This window comes from Mobula hypostoma, chromosome 28 (assembly GCF_963921235.1).
Source record: "Mobula hypostoma chromosome 28, sMobHyp1.1, whole genome shotgun sequence".
Classification (NCBI taxonomy): domain Eukaryota; kingdom Metazoa; phylum Chordata; class Chondrichthyes; order Myliobatiformes; family Myliobatidae; genus Mobula; species Mobula hypostoma.
In genome coordinates this window covers 8618551-8635665 of record NC_086124.1, presented here as the reverse complement: position 1 = coordinate 8635665, position 17115 = coordinate 8618551, and the positions used below count along the sequence as shown (strand labels likewise).

At 43.7% G+C, this 17115-nt stretch overlaps 1 protein-coding gene across 3 annotated transcripts in view; it reads left to right on the top strand.

Moving 5' to 3' along the window:
* The window catches only part of LOC134339031 (parkin coregulated gene protein homolog), a 498671-nt gene that overhangs the window by 392085 nt on the left and 89471 nt on the right, over positions 1-17115 (top strand). Inside the window, exon 6 of one of the 3 annotated variants that reach the window (XR_010016335.1) lies at positions 12327-12450. The exons of the other annotated variants lie outside the window; for them this stretch is intronic. The gene's annotated coding sequence lies outside the window, so the exon portion shown is untranslated. The remainder of the gene's footprint in view (positions 1-12326; positions 12451-17115) is intronic. 3 annotated transcript variants of the gene reach the window in all.

The window sequence follows — 17115 nt, the reverse complement described above, 5'->3', positions numbered from 1 at the left end:
GGTGATGTGGGTTAGCGGATGGAGGTGTGGATCAGTCTGATGGCTTTGTGTTTTTGAGTCTGGTGGTCCTGGCGTGGATGTTGTGCGGCCTCTTCCCTGATGGGAATGGGACAGGCAGTCCATAAGTAGGATGGGTGGGATCCTTCACGATATTACTGGACTTTCTCTAGCCCCTTTCTGTATATATGTCCTTGATGGTGGGTTGGCCAGAGCCAGTGATGCACTGGGTAGTTTCAAATACTCGCTGTAAAGCCCTTCTGTCCACCGCAATGCAGTCTCCATACCTCACAATGACAATTGAATTCAAGCACAGAGTCTACACCAGTGGGGAATTCTCATAATCCAGGCCCACCTTTGAATGTTTTGGTAAGTTTTCAACTTCTGTATAGAATACTTTCACATCTAGCAGAAGATTAGAAAACTTTCTGATCTGTGAGCATCATCCTCTACTTTTGGTACAATCTTTCCGTAGGTATATATAGAGATATATATATATATAGGCATCCGTTAGTCTCGTGAGACCATGGATTTGCGCCTTGGAAGGTTTCCAGGGTGCATGCCTGGGCAAGGTTGTATGGAAGACAGGCAGTTGCCCATGCTGTAATTCTCCCCTCTCCACGCCACCAATGTTGTACTAGGGAAGGGCATTAGGACCCATACAGCTTGGCACTGGTGTCATCGCAGAGCGATGTGTGGTTAAGTGCCTTGCTCAAGGGAACAACACGCTGCCTCAGCTGAGGCTCGAACTAGTGACCTTCAGATCACTAGACTGATGCCTTAACCACGCGCTAACACAAGGTAGGTAGGCGAAACACACCTCATATCTACGCTCATTGGCCACTTATTAGGTACACCTGCTAGTTTATGCAAATATCTAATCAACCAATCATGTGGCAGCAACTCTGCATAACAGCACGCAGATATGGTCAAGAGGTTTAGTTGACGTTCAGACCAAACATCACAATGGGGACGAAATGTGATCTAAGTGACTTTGATCGCAGATTGATTGTTGGTGCCAGATGGGGTGGTTTGAGTATCTCAGAAACTACTGTTCTCCTAGGGTTTTCAAGTACAACCGTCGCTAAAGTTTGAAGCACGTGGTGCAAAAAAGCAGAAACATTTCTAGTGAGTGGCAGTTCTGTGGGTGAAAGTGCTTTGTTAATGAGAGAGGTCAGAGGAGACTAGCTGATAGGAAGGCGACAGTGGTGTGCAGAACAGCATCTCTGAATGCACAATACCTCAAACCTTGAAGTGGATGGGCTACAGCAGCAGATGACCACAAACATACATTCAGTGACCACTAAGTTTATGTTCTCTGTGGATCCATTATAGTATATTGTCTGCGGACACTTTTTTCTTTTAAGCTCCTGCCTGTCTGCTCAGGAGTGTAATTAAAAGCTATTCCAGAAATACCCGCCATGATTCTCCTCTTCTGAAACTAGAGTTGTTTCTTTAAACCATCTTCAATTTTTGTTTCCATAATCCTGCGATATAGATGCTATTTTCAGAGTGCTTGCCTTTAGTAACTGCATTCGAGATGGGTTTTAAAAAAGAAAAGATTTTTATGTAATGAGATTTTAAAACACAGGCCTATTAATCGTGCACTATATTTAATCTCTGATTGTCATTTAACTATATACATGTATACCGGCAAACAAGTCAATACTTCTCCAGACCAGGGTGTAAAGCGCAGTATCACACATAACACACACATAACACCCAATAACTTAGGAAAGTAAGGATTAAATCTACAAATCAATTGCATGTAGCTAAACAAAGTAAAGTGCATAAATTAAATATTGTATACTTCAGTACAAATTATGTGGAGACACTTCAAATACAATACATCATGGAGTTCAGAAGCCTATTGGCCTGAGGGAAGAAGCTGTTTCCCATCCTGACCGTCCTTGTCTTTATGCTTCGGAGTCCCCTGCCTGATGGTAGAAAGTCAAAGAGGATGCTGGATGGATGGGTGGGATCCTTGATAACACTAAGAGCCTTGTGTACTGATGAATGTCCCCAATGGATGGTAGGGAGACCTCTATGATCCTCTCAACTGTTCTCACAGTTCTTTGTAGGGGCTTCTGGTCTGATGCTTGGCTGCTCCCATACCTGACGGAGATGCAGCTTGTCAGGACGATCTCAATGGTGCTCCTGTAAAATTCAGTTAATATGGGTGGGGAGGGAGCCTCGCTTCCCTCAATCTCCTTAGGAATGGAGGTGCTGCTTGCCTTCTTGTTCAAAGTCTAGTTCTTGCATCTCATGAGAGACTTTAGCGTCATTGAGTCCTACAGTATGGAAATATGCCACTTATCCCAGCTGATCCATGCCGACCAAGATGCCCATCTAAGCTAGTCCCACTTGCCAGCATTGGGCCCTTAACCTTCTAATCCTTTCCAATCCTTGTACCTGTCTAACTGTCCTTTAAAAGTTGCTAATGGACCTGCCTCAAACATTTCCTTGGGTAGCTAATTCCAGATGGATACCACCCTTTGTGTAAAAAAATTGCCCTTCAGATTCCTCTTAAATCTTTTCCCTCTCACTTTAAGCCCATGTCCTCTAGTTCTTCATGCCCCAACTCTGGGAAAAGGGCTGAGTGTACTTACCCTCTCTATGCCCCTCATGATTTTATCATCAGCATCATCATCTTCAATGCCGTGTCGTATGACATCATCATTAAGTGCCATGTCGTATGCCGTGGGCGACCATGGTCTTTCCATGACCATCATTGTTCTTGGCAAATGTTTCTACAGAAGTAGTTTCCCATTACCTTCTTCTGGGCAGTGTCTTTACAAGACGGGTGTCCTCAGCCATTATCAATACTCTTCAGAGATTTAGGATGTTGGTGAATATTGATAGCTTGGGTTGAGGGTAATTGCCAAGCTCGACAAACACCCGCAACATCAAATCTTCAGTGGCTGCCATCAGTGGTTGCATAACCAGGACTTCTGATATGCACCAACTGCTCATACAACCACCCACCACCTGCTCCCATGGCTTCACTTGGGGGTGGGGGGGGGGATGGTTGCTAGGCAGGTGCTACACCTTGCCCAAGGGTGACCTGCAGGCTAGCGGAGGGAAGAAACGCCTTACACGTCCTTTGGTACAGACCTATCTCCACCATTCCACCCAACTTAATTTATACACCTCTAAAACATCACCTCTTAGTCTCGTACACACCAAGGGATAAATTCCTAGCCTGTCCAACATCTCCCTATAACTCAGTCCCTCAAGTCCTGGCAGTACACTCGTCTGTCTTTTCTGCATTCTTTTCAGTTTAGAAACAGATTTCCAATAGTGGGATAACCAAAGCTGAAAAAAAACACTCCAAGTGTGGCCTCAACCATGTCCTGTACAACCACAGCATGGCCTCCCAGCTTCTGTGCACAATGCCCTGACTTATGAACACCAGCATGTCAAAATGTTACTGACCACCCTGTTAACCTAAGGCTCCACTTTCAGGGAACCATGTACCTGTACTCTGAGGGTTCTCTTTTCTACTACACTTGGGTTGATCTCCAACAGAGACGAAGCGGTGTACAGAGCGGAGGTACAGAACTTAAGTGAGCTGGTGCTCAGAGAACAACCTGTCTCTTAATACGGCAAAGACTAAGGAACTAATTACCAACTTTGGAAAGTCACGGGATGACGAGAACGCTCCAGTCTACATTAACGGAGACATTGTGGACAAAGTGTCCAGTTTTAGGCTTCTGGAAAAACATAACTCAGAAGACCTTACATGGTCCACTAACACCACTACAATAGTTAAGAAAGCACAACAATGCTTGTTTTTCCTCAGGACGCTGAAGAAAGCTGGTCTACCTGAACAGATGCTGGTGACCTTTTACTGCTGCACCACAGAGAGCATCTTAACATACTGCATCTCTGTGTGGTATCTCAGTTGTACAGCAGCTGACAGAAAGCACTTCAACGGGTCGTCTCTAGTGCACAGAAGATCATCGGGACACAGCTCCCAGCCCTGGAGGACACCCACAGCTCTCGCTGCCTAAGGAAAGCTACAAGCATCTGTAAGGACAATACACGCCCATGCAATCATCTGTTTGAATTTCTTCCATATGGCAGACCTTATAAGATTTTCTATGCCAGCACTTCCAGACTGAAAAATAGCTTTTTCCCCAGAGCTATAATTGCTCTGAACCAATCGATCAAGCATCATCCATAAATTTGTTATATTGCTGTTTTGATACTGGTTTTATGATTGCTGGTTGTACTGGCAGGTTACTTGATTTTATTTATTGTTTATTTATTTTATTTGTTGTTTTATAGCATTGAGTATGGGAGTTGCAAACTCACTTTCGCTGTATCGGTACATGACAAATTGTACTATGCAATGACAATAAAGATCATTTCATTTCATTTTGCTCCCAAGACCCTACCTGAAAGTCCTACCTGTACCTGACATTCCAAAATGCACTTATTCAGCATTAAACTCCATTTGCTATTCCTTAGCCATTTACTCAACTGATCAAGATCCCCTGTAATTTTTAATAACCTTCTTCATTTTAGTGCCTCTGTAATCTTACCAACCGTGCTCTCTACGTTCCTCTCCAAATTGATACGGATGCCAAACAATAGTGGGTCCCGCACCAATTGCTAAGGCAGTTGACTGGTCACCGGCCTCCAGATTGAGAACTAACCTTCTACCATCACCCTTTGCTTCCTCGCCTCGAACCAGTTGTGCATCCAATTTATAAACACAAAAGATTCTGGTAGATGCTGGAAATCAAGGAGCGATGCCTCTAAAAGGCGGCATCCAACATCAAGGACCCCCATCACCCAGGACATGCCCTCTTCTCTTTGTTACCATCAGGAAGGAGATACAGAAGCCTGAAGGCACACACTCAACGATCCAGGAACAGCTTCTTCCCCTCTGCCATCGGATTTCTGAATGGACATTGAACCCATGAACACTACCTCACCACTTTTTTTTATTTTCCGTCTTTGCACTACTTAGTTAATTTAACGATTTAACACATATATATATACTTAATGCAATGTAGTGCCACTGCAAATACAACTAATTTCACAACATATGCCGTGTAATTAAACCTGATTCTAATTCTGAATCCGTAGCAACACACACAAAATGCTGGAGGAACTCAGTAGTTCAGGCAGCATCCAATGGAAATGAATAAACAGTCAATGTTTTGGGGCAATACCCTTCGTCAATTAGCCAGCTCTCTGGATCCTATATGATTTAACCTTCCAAAGCAGTCTACTATGTGGAATCTTACCACAGGCCTTACTGAAGCCCATATAAACCACTTCAATAGCCCTCATCAACTTCCTTGATCACCTCATTAAAAAACTCATAAGACATGATCTTCCATGCACAAAAGTTATTTTGACTACTTCTAATCAAACCCTGTCTTCCTGGATGTATATAGTAACTTATCCCACAGAATCCTCAGAAAGACCTATCTGGATTTGGGGCGGCATGCTAGCACAGTAGTTAGCTCAATGCTTTACAACACTGGTGATCCAGATTCTATTTCTACCGGTCTCTGTAAGTTCTCCCTATGCCTGTATGGTTTCCTCCAGGTGCTCTGGTTTCCTCCCACAGTCCAAAGACATAACGGTTGATTGGTTAATTGGTCATTGTAAATTGTCCCGTGATTAGGATAGGATTAACTTGGCTTGACTTGATTTCTGTGTGTCTATGGGCCAGTCTACATAAAGACAGCTAACTTCCATCCCTGAAGGATCTTAGTGAGGCAGAGGGATTTTTACAACAATTAACACTATTGCCGATACTATTTATCAGTTTAACGTATTACCTGCATTTAAATAGAAATTTATTTAATTAACAGAATTTAAACTGCATCGCAGCCCTGGTGGGATTTGAACTTGTATCTCCAGATCATTAGCAAAGACTATAGAATACAACAGTCTATAACCACTGTGCTAATGTGGATTACCACAGTTGCTCAACTAAAAGAAGATTCTGTCCATATTTATCTGCAGTATTCAAAATAATGCAGTAACGAGCTGTGTTAAGACTACCAACAGTGTCCTTTAAAGAAAAAATTTCAACTTAATCATATCACGCCAGATGAAGTGGGGAAACAAATTTCCTTTAGTTCTTCACATTCACTTACTAACCAGTCTACTGGAGATAGTGATCAAAGTTGTAAAACATTATCTTCAGCCTTCATCTCTGACTCCTTGGTGTCTGTAGTTAAAGATGTGTTTCTTGAAGAAACCTTATAATCTTTTAATGCTGTTATGATAATGGGTGGTATGTTAGTTTAGCAATTCCCATAATGCTATTACAGTGCCAGCAACCCTGGGTCCAGTTTTGTCTGTCTGTAAGGAGTTTGTATGTTCTCCTCATGACCTGTTTCCTCCCACACTCCGAACGACATACAGTCCTGGGCAAAAGCCGAAGGCACAAGCAATATATATATACGCATATCACAAATGTTTCATGATCAGACAAGGTGACATCACCTTTGCGCGCTGATGATGTCACCTCGACTGGTGACGAGACGTTTGCTCAGCGAACAACCCTACAAACAAGCAGCCAACCCAAGCTACCAACCTTCTCTTTTATTTCATAGGTAGGGGGCCTAAGACTTTAGCACAGAATTGTATTTGTCAACGTGGAGCGGAGAAGGAGTTTGTAAGTCTGGCCGGAGCAAACGATGTTGAGAGTGGCGAGGGTGGGGCGCTGTGGGAGGGGCGTGGGACAGGTGGCAGAGAAGGAGAGTCAGGGGCAGGGGGGTGGCGTGGGTGCAGACACAATTTGTTTTTCATTTGCGGCAGCAGTACAGTGCAATACATAAAATTACTACAGCACTGTGCAAAAGTCTTAGGCACCCTAGCTATATATAGGTGCCTAATGTTACTCTGTTCCTGGCATGCTGTGTTGGTCATGGAAGAAAGGTAACATTTGTGTTCTGCTGCCAGCAGATCTTTTGACTGTGTTGGGCATTGATGCAAATGATGCATTTCACTGTGTGTGTGTGTGTGTGTGTGTCTGTGTCTGTGTGTACGTGTGTGTCTGTGTGTGTGAGAGAGAGAGAGTGTCTGATTGGTCACATGGGTTACATGGATGTAATTGGGTGGCCCAGGAACATTGGGCCAGAATGGCCTGTTGCATGCTGTATCTCGAAAATAAATTTAAAAACAAATAAGTATGCAAAGTTATGGAGAAAGAGTGATAAATAGAATTCTGCTAGGGACTGGTCTGGACTTGATGGGCTGAATGGCTTTCCCCTGTCCCATAACAGTTCTGCAATTCAGGTTCTTGGTGAAATAGAAATTGGGGATGTAGAGGTACAAAGTGGATGTCTGTCTGGAAAAACTTGGGACTGTGTGGGTATGAAGAGAAAAATAAACTCATGATTTTAAATAGTTGATTATTTTAAGTCAATCGCTTGCATCACACCTGGAACCAACGGTACACTCTCTAACAGAGAAGTCCGCTCAGTGGCAACTTTATTGGGTACTTCCTATACCTAATAAAGTGGCTATTGAGTATATTTCTGTATGTTCAGGGTCTCTGCTGCTGTAGCCCCATCCATTTCAAGGTTTGGCATGTTGTGTGGTGAACTTCAGCCAGTCGGACCATTCTCCTCTCACCTCTCTTCATTATCAAGGCATTTTCGCCCACAGATCTACTGTCACGAGTAGGCCATACTCAGGGTGGAAGAGCAACACCTTAACTTCCATCTGATTAGCTTCGAACTGGATGGCATGAACATCGATTTCTTAGGCTTCTGGTAATGCCCCCCATCCTTCACCATTCCCCATTCCTATTTCCCTCCCTCACCTTATCTCCTCACCTACCCATCACTTCCCTCTGGTGCTCCTCCACCTTTTCTTTCTTCCATGGCCTTCTCCTATCAGATTCCCCCTTCTCCAATCCTGTATTTCTTTCACTCTTTACTTCACCCTACCACCTCCTCGTTTCACCAATCACCTCATATTTCTACCTTCCCTCACCCACCTTTTTACTCTGACACTTCATCCTTATTCTCCAGTCCTGATGAAGGAACTCTTGGACTGAAATGGCGACTGTTTACTCTTTTCCATAAATGCTGCTTGGCCTGCTGAATTCCTCCAGCATTTTGTGTGTGCTGCTTGGATTTCCAGCATCAGTAGATTTTCTCTTGTTTGCCACTCTCTTGATTTTTTTTCTGGATTTTTATGCCATTCTCTATAAACTCTAGACCAGAGTTTCCCAACCTGGGGTGCACTGACCCCTTCCTTGATGGTATTGGTCCACGGCATAAAAAAAGATTAGGAAACCCCTGCTTTAGAGTCTATTGTTTGTGAATATTCCAAGAGATGAGCAGTTTCTGAAATGCTCAAACCACCCCATCTGGCACCAGCAATCACTCCACTGTCGAAGTCACTTGGATCACATTTCTTCCCGTTCTGGTGTTTGGCTTGAACAACAACTGAACCTCTTGCAACACTCACAAAATGCTGGCGGAACTCAGCAGGTCAGCCAGCATCAACGGAAATGAGTTAACAGTCGGCGTTCCGGCTGACACCCTTCTCCACGGCCCAAAGTGTCAAATGGTCATTCATTTTCATAGACGCCGCCTGACCTGCTGAGTCCCTCCAGCATTTTATGTGTGTGTGTTGCTTTGGATTTCCAGCATCTGCAGAATTTCTTATGCTTATGACTAACCTACTTCACGGTAAGAGAAGATGGCAGCGCGATGCAGCGCGCAGCCGCCACTCCGGAATGAATATCTGTTATTTGTGAAGTAGGATGCCGTGCACAATCCTGATTTGATGGAGACGGACATGAGAAGCACAGAGGAACAGCTGGTGAAACTTCTGAAATGCCTGTTTTGCTGCCGCTGCTGCTGTGCGATCAAGAATCTCCGGAGGGGAAGGCCCTGAATCCTTGGCTTTGCCTGTTGCTCGGCAGCCGGGGCTGGGGTCGAAGCGTTCAGCAGAGATGGTGCTCAGTGCTCGGTGTCGGAGGGCTATTCGGAGGCTCGAAGTTTTCGGACGGACTCAGTGCCAGCCAAGGTCGGGTGCTTCCAATGCATCGGCAAGTTTGCGGCACCGGAGATTCATGACAGGGAGAGTTTTTTCTTCCTTCTACCGTCTGCATGAGATGATGGGGCTATCAGGACTTTGAGACTTTTTTTTTAACCATGCCCATGGTCTGTTCTTTATCAAATTACAGTATTGCTTTGCACCTTTGTAACTATATGTTATAATTATGTGGCTTTTGTCAGTTCTAGTCTTGGTCTGTCTTGTATTTCTGTGATATCATACTGGAGGAACATTGTATCATTTCTTAATGCATGCATTACTAAATGACAATAAACGAGGACTGAGTGTCCTCATAATCTAATCTAATCTAATCTAATCTAACTGAACCTCTTGACCATGTCTGCATGCTTTTATTCATGGAGTTGCTGCATCGTGATTGGCTAATTAGATATTTGTATTAATATGCGGGTGTGCCTAATAAAGTGGCCACTGAGTATATTTTCTCCCACGGTCGAGGTGTCCCCACTGCTCCTCTCTCTACTTTTCAGAAATGTACTACACTATTATACGTGAAGTCGCTTTATTCAGTGTGACTGGGTCTCAGAAGCCGCAGTTGCTTTTAAAAAGAATTATCTCTGATGAATGGTCTCGTTTGTATTCTGCTTTTACTGACATACGTTGAAAGCAATTTGTATTTCAGTGAACAGAATTATATACATACTTCATTAAGCGAGGGTGTGGACTTTAGCCCGGGGGCATTCTTTGCAATACCCAGCATTCCAGATTTCTGAAGAATGCCTCTCTGGTACTTATGAAAGGGACCTTCAGTCCTTGCATTTAGCAAACTAATCTCAGGGCTGCACGGAGCATGGCCCCTTGTGTGTCAAAAGTGGTGTGTGATCTAATTCCTCAGTCCTTCCTATTGCCTGCCACCTCTTCATGGCATTTGCATTTTGCATTTGATTGGATTTGTGAGATGCTGTAAAATTTATGAGGATATTTATAACAGACTATTTCATGGGCAGAAGCCATCACCAAATTCCATTGATAGCAGCAGCCAATTTATCACCCTTCTACCCCATGACATTAACTGTTTAAATTCTAAATGGATTCCACAATTTTTCAGCACAGCAGTTACATTAGACTACGGTATGAACACTTTGCGAAACTCAGTAAGTTTTCATTTCGAAATTCGCAATTGAGATTGTGAATCGGAGACAGCCCGGGTCTGAATGTGAGGTACGATTCGCTGTTTGGACAATTTAGATGGATAGATAGATAGATATACTTCATTGATCCTGAGGGAAATTGGGTCTCGTTACAGCCGCACCAACCAAGAATACAGCATAGATATAGCAATACAAAAACCACAAATAATCAAACAACAAGATGCAAATTATGCCAGATGGAAAATAAGTTCAGGACCAGTCTATTGTCTCAGGGTGTCTGACCCTCCATGGGAGGAGCTGCAAGTTCGATAGCCACAGGCAGGAACGACCTCCCGTGACGCCCAGTGTTGTATCTCAGTGGAATATGGCTGAAGTCCAACAGTAAAAAGTTCAATATCCGGTCTACAAACACGTTCCTCGATCGTAATACGACCCGGATTGCACCATCCGTTGTTAACCAGAACAGTAAGCACCCAACTCCTTTACGCTTACCGCTCTCAGTGCACTTCCGGTCAGCCCGGATGGTCTGGAAGCCGTCCATGGAGAAGTTTTGATCGGGTATGTCCTCGTGCAGCCCCGTTCCAGTGAAACACATAACACTGCACTCCTGAAATGTTCTCTGACGCCTGGCTAGCGCCGTGAACTCGTCGGCCCGGACAGACTGGGGACTCCTCTCTCTGCAATGTTAGGGCTGTGAGGCCGCATCCCCCCCCCCCCAACCCCACCGGCTGCTGTGCTTCATGTCTGTGAACTTTGCAGCGATTTGCCCCGCTGGCGTAGTGGACACGTGCCGGGGCTCTGGGCCTGCTCCAGGGATTTGGATCTGGGGACACAGTTTGGTTCGGAATGCTACTGTTGTTGCTCGCTTCTATTGTTACATGATTTGTGTTTTTTTTCTTTTTCCCTGCCCCTTGGGGGTTGGTCTTTGTTTTCTTTGATTGGGTTCTTTTGGGTTTCTTGCTTTGTGACTGCCTGTAAGCAAACGAATCTCAAGGTGTACAATTTATACATTTCTTGATACTAAATGTTCTTTGAATCTTTGAATCTTTGAAATGAGTCAAAGAATACGAATTTTCAAAGGAGTTCAAAAATTTTCAGTAATCATTCCTGGTTAATTTAATTTGTTAAGTTAACAAATTTCACGACACAGGCCGATGATAATAAACCTGATTCTGATTCTGATTAATTTAAACTTAAAATTTTTACAGAATCTCACTTTTATTAATTTGATTTAGCCTCAGCCTTTCCTAGCATTGAAGTCAAACAAATTTATTATCGAAGTACGATATACTACCTCGGGGCGGCAGCGGTTAGTGTAACACTATTACAGTACCAGCGACCCGGGGTTCAATTCCCGCAGCTGCCTGTAAGGAGTTTGTACGCTCTCCCCGTGACCGCGTGAGTTTTCCCAGGGCTGCTCCGGTTTCCTCCCACATTCCAAAGACGAACAGCTTATTAGGTTAATTGGTCACATGGGTGTAACTGGTTGGCGTGGGCTCATCGAGCCTACGGGGCCTGTTACCGTGCTGTATCTCCAAATAAATTAACAGATAAATGTCTTCAGGTTCATTTTCTTGCAGTCATTTATAAGAGCACAAAGAAATACAACAGAATTTATGAAAAACTATGCATAAACAAAGACTGACAACCAATTGTGTAAATAAAAAGTAAATAAATTATAATGATTTTTCTATTTTGTAACTCCAAAAATTAGTTTTTTGTGTGTCCTTAATTTTTCTATAGTGAGGCGCTGACACATGACGTGGTGGCATAATAACGTATGCCATTCACATACTTTTTACATTCAATCCATAATGAATTATGTAAACAAAGAATGCTTAATCAAACAATGTATTTACAATATTACTCAAATATTAAGTACACAACACTCCTCTCTGCTTAGCTTTGAACTCTAGCTCAATGTACAGTGCATCTCAACTCAATATATAATGCATCTCAACTCAAGTATGTGTGGCGCGTGGCCAAGTGTTTAGGGTGTTGGACTAACAGTTCTGACGGCACCTTTCTTCTCTAGCAATTCACTCTGCTCTCCTCAACTGTTCAGCCTGTCATCTCCGGATGATATCAGGTCTCCACTGTGCAGGAGAGTGGTCCAGTTCTGTCCTTAATCTTTCCGAGTTCCCTCTTTTGATTACTTCTGTATTCCCTCGACAGGACTGCTTGTCCAGGAGTGAAAGATCGAACCTCCTTGTTTGAGGGGCCCTCCATTTGGCTCAGCTGTTTGTCCTGCATACTCCTTGAAAGTGATCCTAGGTTGTGGGATCAGTTCAGAGTTGAGGTGAGTGAAGTTATCCAGGCTGGTTCAGGAGCCTGATGGTTGTAGGGGAATAACTGAACCTGGTGGTGTGGGACCTAAGGCTCCTGTACCTTCTTCCCAATGGCATTAACAAGAACATTTATACTTTCTACTTTATACTTTATACTTTATTGTCACCAAACAATTGATACTAGAACATACAATCATCACAGCGATATTTGATTCTGCGCTTCACACTCCCTGGATTACAAATATTAAATATTAAAAATATTTAAAATAGTTAAAATTAGTAAATATTAAAAATTTAAATTATAAATCATAAATAGAAAATAGAAAAATGGGAAGTAAGGTAGAGCAAAAAAACCGAGAGGCAGGTCCAGATATTTGGAGGGTACGGCCTAGATTCGGGTCAGGATCCGTTCAGCAGTCTTATCACAGTTGGAAAGAAGCTGTTCCCAAATCTGGCCGTACGAGTCTTCAAGCTCCTGAGCCTTCTCCCGGAGGGAAGAGGGATGAAAAGTCTGTTGGCTGGGTGGGTCATGTCCTTGATTATCCTGGCAGCACTGCTCCGACAGTGTGCGGTGTAAAGTGAGTCCCAGGACGGAAGATTGGATTGTGTGATGTGCTGCACCGTGTTCACGATCTTCTGCAGCTTCTTTCGGTCTTGGACAGGTTGTGATGCACCCTAGAAGAATGCTTTCTACGGTGCATCTATAAAAATTAGTGAGGGTTTTAGGGCACAGGCCAAATTTCTTTAGTTTTCTTGGGAAGTAAAGGTGCTGGTGGGCCTTCTTGGCAGTCAATAGACCATAGCCTAGATCAGCCCAATATTTTTTTTATGCCATGAACCCCTACCATTAACCAATGGGTAGACCCCAGGTTGGGAAAATCTGCTGTGGGTCCTTGATAACTGATGCAGCTTTTTCTGTGGCACCACTCCTTATAAATATGCTCAATAGTGGAGAGGGCTTTCCTTAATATGGACTGCTTCCACCACTTGCCATTCAAGGCAGACAAGTCTTCAGCCTTCAGATTTTGGAATAGTTTTCTGAATGTGCTTACATTGGAGAGGGTTCAAAGGATATTCACTAAAATGATTCTGGTATTGAAAGGCTTATCATATGAGGAGTGTTTGACGGCTCTGTGCCTGTACTCACTGGAATTCAGAAGAATAAGGAGGGGATCTAATTGAAACTTGTCGAATGTTGAAAGACCTCAATAGAGTAGATTTGAAGAGGATGTTTCCTACAGTGCTGAAGTCTACCAGAGAACACAGCCTCAGAATAGAGGGACGTCCATTTAAAATGGAGATGAGGAGGAATTTCTTTAGCCAGAGAGTGGTGAATCTGTGGAATTTGTTGCCACAGGCAGCTGTGGAGGCCAAGTCATTGGATACATTTAAGGCAGAGGTTGATAGATTCTTGATAAGCCAAGGGATGAAGGGATATGGGAGAAGGCAGGAGAATGGGGCTGAGAGGGAAATGGGTCAACCACTTTGAAATGGCGGAAAAGAATCGATGTGTCAAATGGCCTAATTCTGCTCCCATATCTTCTCGTCTTAAACTTCACCATCTCTCCGCCTTTCTTCCCTCCTTTAAAACCCACCTCCTCATCCACGCTTTTAGTCTACTAATATTGCCTCACATCTCGCTGTCAGCATTCATTCCGCAGTGTTGCTATGAAGCGCTTAGAGTGTTTGGCTGCCATCAGCGTGCTACATAAATTAAGTTGTCATTCAGTAGAAAGTGTTTATGAAAGTGTTTGTGTCGTTCAGCAGAAAGTGTTTAGGGTGACACTTGCAGGAAGTGCGCTCTATTTGCAAGGCACTTAGATTTCTTTATGTCAGCCACAGCTCACTGGGTAGTTTACATACCTCTGGGACATAAAGCTTCAGGTTTTCCTCTAAAAAATCTGAACACAAGATCTATACCCATTCCACGACGCAATCCTAAGGCAGTTCTCCATGGTTTTCTCAGATTCAGAAACGGGAAAATGCGTGCAGTTCTGCTCTCCTTACTTGAGGAAGGATATACTGGCTTTGGAGGTGCTTCAGAGGAGGTTCACCAGGTTGATTCCAGAGATGAAGGGGGTTAGACCATGAGGAGAGATTGAGTCACCTGGGACTGTACTCACTGGAATTCAGAAGAATGAGCGATCTTATAGAAACAATAAAATTACAAAAGGGATGGATAAGATAGAGGCAGGAAACTTATTTCCACTGGTAGGTGAGACTAGAGCTAGGGGACGTAGCTTCATGATTCGGGGGAGTAAATTTAGGATGGAGATGATGAGGAACTGCTTTTCCCAAAAAGTGCTGAATCTGTGGAATTGTCTGCCCACTGAGGCAGTGGAGGTTACCTCAGTAAATATATTTAATACAAGGTTGGATAGATTTTTGCATAGTTGGGCAATTAAGGGTTATGGGGAAAAGGCAGGCAATTGGAGATGAGTCCATGGCCAGATCAGCCATGATCTTATTGAATGGCAGAGCAGGCTCGATGGGCCTGACAGCCTGTTACTGTTCCTATTTCTTACATTCTTATGTTCTAACAGGTTTAATATCTCTGACATACACTTAGAGGCCACTTTATTAGGTGCACCTGTACACCTGCTCGTTCATGCAAATATCTAATCAACCAATCACACAGCAACAACTCAATGCATTAAAGCATGCAGACATGGTCAAGAGGTTCAGTTGTTGTTCAGAACAAATGTCAGAACAGGGAAGATATGTGACTTTGACCGTGGAATGATTGTTGGTGCCAGACAGGGTGACTTGAGTAAAAAAAAAGTCCGTTGAGCGGCAGACAGTTCTGAGGGCGAAATGCCTCATTAATGAGTGAGGTCTGAGGAGAATGGCCAGACTGGTTTCAAGCTGACAGGAAGGCGACAGTAATTTAAATAAACACTTGCTACAACAGCGGTGTGCAGAAGAGCATCTCTGAACGCACAACACGTCAGACTGTGAAGTGGATGGACTGCAGCAGCAGAAGACCATGAACACACACCTAATAAGGTGGCCACTGAGTTAATGTCATGAGATCTGCTATTTTGTGGCAACAGTATAGTGCATTGCATAACAATACAATAAATTCCAATAAGATATGTATACATTTAGATTAGATTAGATTAGATTATGAGGACACGCAGTCCTCTTTTATTGTCATTTAGTAATGCATGCATTAAGAAATGATGCAATGTTCCTCCAGTATGATATCACAGAAACACAAGACAAACCGCGACTAAAAAAACTGACAATAACCACATAATTATAACATATCGTTACAACAGTGCAAAGCAATACCGTAATTTGATAAAGAACAGACCATGGGCACGGTAAAAAAAAGTCTCAAAGTCTCTCGAAAGTCCCATCATCTCACGTAGATGGTAGAAGGAAGAAAACTCTTCCTGCCATGAACCTCCAGCTCCTCAAACTTGCCGATGCAGCATCCTGGAAGCACCCGACCACAGTCCGACTCCGAGTCCGTCCGAAAACTTCGAGCCTCCGACCAGCTCTCCGACACCGAGCACTGAGCACCATCTCTGCTGAGCGCTTCGACCCCGGCCCCGGCAACAGGCAATAGACAAAGCCGAGGATTTGGGGCCTCCCCCTCCGGAGATTCTCGATCGCACAGTAGCAGCGGCAGCGAAGCGGGCATTTCAGAAGTTTCTCCAGATGTTCCCCTGTGCTTTCTCATGTCTGTCTCCATCAAATCAGGATTGTGCACTGTACCTACTTAACAAATACGATATCATTTCGGAGCGGCCTTGCGCGCTGCATCACGCCGCCATCTTCTCCTCCCTGAGAAATTAAATTTTAAAAATAGTGAGGTAGTGTTCACCAGGTGGTTCATTGTCCATTCCAAAATCTGACAGCAGAGGGGAAGAAACTGTTTCTAAAATATTGAATGTGTGCCTTCAGGCTCCTGTACCTCCATTCTGATGAGAAGAGGGCACGTCCAGGTTGGTAGGAATTCTTGATGATGGATGCCGCCTTTCTGAGGCATCACCTTTAGAAAGTGTTCTTTATGGCCATGATGGAGCCGGATGAACTTACAAATTTCTGCAGCTATTTCCGAGCATGGGCAGTGGCCCCCCTCCATACCAGGTGGCAATGCACCCAGTTAGAATGCTTTCCACAATACATCTGCATAAGCTTGTTGGAGTCTTTGGTAATACTTTATACTTTATTGTCGCCAAACAATTGATACTAGAACGTACAATCATCACAGCGATATTTGATTCTGCACTTCCCGCTCCCTGGATTACAAATCGATAGTAAATATTAAAAAATGAAATTATAAATCATAAATAGAAAAGAGAAAAATGGAAAGTAAGGTAGTGCAAAAAAACCGAGAGGCAGGTCCGGATATTTGGAGGGTACGGCCCAGATCCGGGTCAGGATCCGTTCAGCAGTCTTATCACAGTTGGAAAGAAGCTGTTCCCAAATCTGGCCATACGAGTCTTCAAGCTCCTGAGCCTTCTCCCAGAGGGAAGAGGGACGAAAAGTGTGTTGGCTGGGTGGGTCGTGTCCTTGATTATCCTGGCAGCACTGCTCCGACAAATATACCAAAGTTAAAAAAAAATGTTAATAGAAATTCTGCCCTTAGCAACTTAGATTGACTGATAAAGGAGCAATCTATGAGCTGTATTTGTGGAGCAACCCATTCCAAAGAAAAAGATTTT